This window comes from Macrobrachium nipponense, chromosome 31 (genome assembly GCF_015104395.2).
Source record: "Macrobrachium nipponense isolate FS-2020 chromosome 31, ASM1510439v2, whole genome shotgun sequence".
Classification (NCBI taxonomy): Eukaryota; Metazoa; Arthropoda; class Malacostraca; order Decapoda; family Palaemonidae; genus Macrobrachium; species Macrobrachium nipponense.
Window position 1 is genome coordinate 27,102,162 of NC_061093.1, and position 4,338 is coordinate 27,106,499.

The 4,338-nt window shown below is 35.9% G+C and overlaps 1 protein-coding gene across 1 annotated transcript in view; it reads left to right on the forward strand.

The window, feature by feature from the left end:
- LOC135206710 (tyrosine-protein phosphatase non-receptor type 9-like) overlaps positions 1–2,594 on the forward strand; it is a 224,650-nt gene extending 222,056 nt beyond the window's left edge. Inside the window, exon 17 of the mRNA XM_064238160.1 lies at positions 13–2,594. The gene's annotated coding sequence lies outside the window, so the exon portion shown is untranslated. The remainder of the gene's footprint in view (positions 1–12) is intronic.
- The last annotated feature ends 1,744 nt before the right edge of the window (positions 2,595–4,338 follow it).

The window sequence follows — 4,338 nt, forward strand, 5'->3', positions numbered from 1 at the left end:
AATATGTTAAAGGTAACCAAAACTTAAGGAACAGGTCATATTGCTGAATGTAATATATTATAAGCAGTATTAGCAAGCGTATAGTATACAGTATATATTTTGTAATACAGAAAATGAAAAATTTTATTATGCTGACTCTATTACATGATCTAGATCATAATAATCAGTAAAGTGGTTATTAAGTTCTTTTGTGACCAGTACAAAGTACCATGAAGTTGCAAGTGCCAGTCTTATGACATGCACACACACGAGACAATTACTACGAGGGTTTATAACGAACCATTTAGCTAATCTCCTTCAAGCTCAGGGTTTATTCCCCATTTCAATTTTATTTCCCCAACCAACCCAGTAGCTTTTGTATTGTTTTCCCTTACTTTTATAAATACACTCACAAATACACCTTTAGCTATTCATAATATTTACAGGAGAATTGATATTGGAAAGTGATTGACAAATTGTTTGGATAAGCAACTTTGCATTTATTGAAAAATTTTTCTTGAATGTGCAAATTGTGTTAACTGCTTCCTAAATTTCTTATTTTTCTAAAAGTTTGTCCTGTTAAATTAACTTCTTTGTAAAATGTTTTGTATTATTAAAGATAAGTTCTTCCAAAGATGTCAGTAATGTACTGTTGTACTTATTCATTGCCATGACAGTTTTAATAATTTCTTGTAACTCTGCAGCAATAGAAAACAGTGAAATGAAGAGGATTGTGATTTGGGTGGTTTGGTATGTTCCTATGCAAGTACAAACCCAGTTATTTTTCTTGTGCATCTAAAACTGAAAATCTGTATGTTAAGAATTTAAATTTAAACAGTTTATTAGCATTTTTGTGTTTCTTCACATACAGTTCTTTATATTTTATTTGCATTTGTAAGATGGTTTGTTATATGGTGGGAATTTTCTTTATAAATTACATAATTTTTTTTTCTAGAACATACCATACCTATATTTATTCAGAAAATGTTAGTATTCTAATCATGTTTCCTGAATTCTGTGGTAGTGAATTCCTTTCTGGATTTGTGTGTATTTAATAGACTTCCTCTTATATCATGTAATATTTTGTTTTTGGCTTCTTACGGTTTATGCCCCTTTTCTTCAATACTGCAGCCCATCTTGAAACAGGGTGAATCCTGATGGAATATTGTGTGAAAAGTTTTTTTTCTTCTGTATATTATCTAATTTAGTGCCTTTTATGGAAGTTTATTTACCATTGAGCAGCACTGAATATATTACTTGGTTATTAAGTCATTGATTCATCATGTGTAAATGTGCAAAGGAAAGAAGTAAAATTAAAATCAATGACAATTATATTAACATTTTTTATGGATTTTTCTTTACTGTTACCAGGAAAGCCTTCCAGGTCTTGTGTCCATTCAGTGTGCCAATTTTCAAATCTTTTCCATCATGAGACCCATTAACATTATTTTGTTTATTGTGCTCTTAGTGGCCTACTGCAAAAATAAGTGTTTTCAAACTAACTCTTACCTTTTTCTAATGTTTTCAAACCAACTCTCTCCTTTTTCTAATTGTCTTTTCCACATACCCTGACTAGCCCTTTGAAAGTATTCAGCTCAAGTGATTAAGTTGGATTATTTTAAAAACCACCTGTCCCCATTTGAATGGAGTTGGTGGTATAATTTAGCCAGACTTTACATGCTAACCTCGTAAGTTTAATAGAAGGTATGGTGGGTGTCTTTTTTTTTTTTTTTTTTTTTCCATATCTTGTTTAGTAAGGAGGTATATTTTCCTATACTTATTGGTTGTTATTTATTAGAATTGCGTATATGTTGGTCACTTTAGAAATTTCAGTAATATAAACAGAGGTACTTGCTGTCTTAGAAGGCGTATGTCTTGGCTTTATGCTGCATTAGTCTTGGCAGCATTTTCATGTTGATGGCGATGACTTGATATTTTAGATTTAATGCAAAAGGACAGGTACATGAAGGTGTGAGAGAGATGAAGGCATAAATGTAAATTGTGTAAAGTGAAACAGCTACAAGCAGCAAGAAGTTGTGTGTTTGCTGCTTATGTTCATAGTTGTATATAATAAAGATACCATGTAAAACTTTATTCATTAAAAGATTCAGTTTTGGGTCATTTTGTCATTTTTGGGAATTTGTCATACATTTTTTTACGTAAAATACACCTAGCAAAGGAGTTCACTTTTATCATTGGATGAGGGTCTCTCTTCATAAACCTCTTATTATTCATTTCAGTGGCAAATCTGGTATTTAAATTTATGTGAGTGAATATACAATATTTGTGTTCACAAGAAGTTTGTTAATTTTGTCTAGTATACAGTAGCAATGCTATTTTGTACTATGCTACTAAAGCACATTGAAATGCAAGAGGTACAAGAAGACCTTAATTATTTCATATTAAAATTTTCTTGAGTATTAGTAAATGTTTTTCCAGATCACAACCAATTATTGCAGCTACTTGTGAGTATGAAAGTACAGTAGACCAAGGAACTCATCGCACAACTCATTGATTGTATGAGTGTCTGATTAGGCACATCACCAAAGATGTAACTTTTTTATAAAACTTTTGTACATATACTAGTCAAATATCTTAATAAAATCTTCTTTCTATTCTCATATTCATTTCCTCCTCAAATAAATTTAACAAATTTGATTCTGTAAGCCTAAATAATTAGTTGTTCATATACAGAATTAACCTGGGTCATAACTTATGGATAAGTCTTCTAATGCCAGCTGGATAGCCTTTAAAAAGAAAAACTAGAAATTGGTGGCAACAAGGTATGCTGAGAGGCCTAGGTGGCAAGCAACTGTCAACTTCCTTTGTATAGGAGTTGAAGAGATGACGCTTCAGTTTCTTCTTCACCACCCTTGTAGGAAGACATGCTATGCTTGTTTCTCCGAAGCTTGTTTTTCTTTTTTTGCTTGTGTTTTGAGTTTGCTTGTGCTTTTGGGTGGTTCTGTGTTTGATCATGCAACCCTAAGAATCATCTCTGCTTCCAGGATGAGCCAGTCCTTCCAAGCATCAGAAGAAGTGCCCTGGCGTTGATGATTATCCTTGCTCCTGTTTTTTGGCGTCAGCTGAGATTGAGTCCCACACTACGTGTAGCCGATGTAGAGGTAATGATTGTAATACATATTACTAATCCTCGCCTTGAATGTCATTCTTGGCTTCCTGAGCAGTGGAGGGTCTTTACCAAGAAGAGACAGCATAAGGGAAAGTTGGAGTCTCCATCTTGGACAGGGTTCCTTCCTTCAATGGCTGCATCACATGCTCATTGTTCTGCCTCCTTGCCAAATCTGCCAGTTGCTTCATCTTTCCTGGAAGATTTTACCCCTTCCCACACTTCTATAGCTTTGCCTATGGAAGTTTTGGAGAGGGGTCTGGAGACTACTAATCCTCCTCCCCCACCCTAACAAGGGAATTCACATGTCTAAGGACAAACTCCGCATGATTAGAACAAGGCAGTCCAATAGAAGCCTTCGATTCTTTCTTGGGGCCAAGGAGAGCTTCTAATCCTGCAGGAAAATCTGAAAGGATGGCGCCACGATTTGCACAAAGATTGTTGTACTACTCACAAATTATTCCAACCACTTCTGCATAAAGCGCCTCAGTGGCGTGGTTGGTATGGTGTTGGCGTTCCACCTCAGTGGTCGCGGGTTTGATTCTTTGCAATTCCATTGAGGAGTGAGAGGTGTGTATTTCGGGTGATAAAAATTCACTCTCGACGTGTTTTGGAAGTCACGTAAAGCCGTTGGTCCCGTTGCTGAATAACCACTGGTTCCATGCAACGTAAAAGCACCATACAAACAAACAAACAAACTTCTGCATAAGTAGTAGTCTTCCACCTCCTGTCCCAGGAGTTCCTTCCTGATCCATCAATGAAATAAGAATCCAAAACCTTCCTGGATAAGACTGGAGTGAGGCATTTTCTGGACCTAAAACTTTCCCCTATGAATAAACACCCTGTGGAGGGTTTGGGGAAAATTATTTTAAGTTGCATTTCTCTTGACTGATACACTAGGCAAAATGTCAGTGGACAGGCATAGATCAACGCATGGACATGTGGGAGTAACAGAACGACGACAAACAACTGAGAGCGCCTCAGTGGAGTGATTGGTAAAGTCTTGACCTGCAACATCGGTGGCTGCGAGTTTGATTCTTGGGCATTCCATTGAGGGGTTAGAGATGTGTATTTCTGGTGATAGAAGTTCACTCTCGACGTGGTTCGGAAATCACATAAAGCTGTTGATCCCATTGATGAATAACCACTGGTTCCATGCAATGTAAAAACACCATACATACAAACAAACAAACAAACAACTGACCTGGAAAGATGAACATCACTTGTTCTGG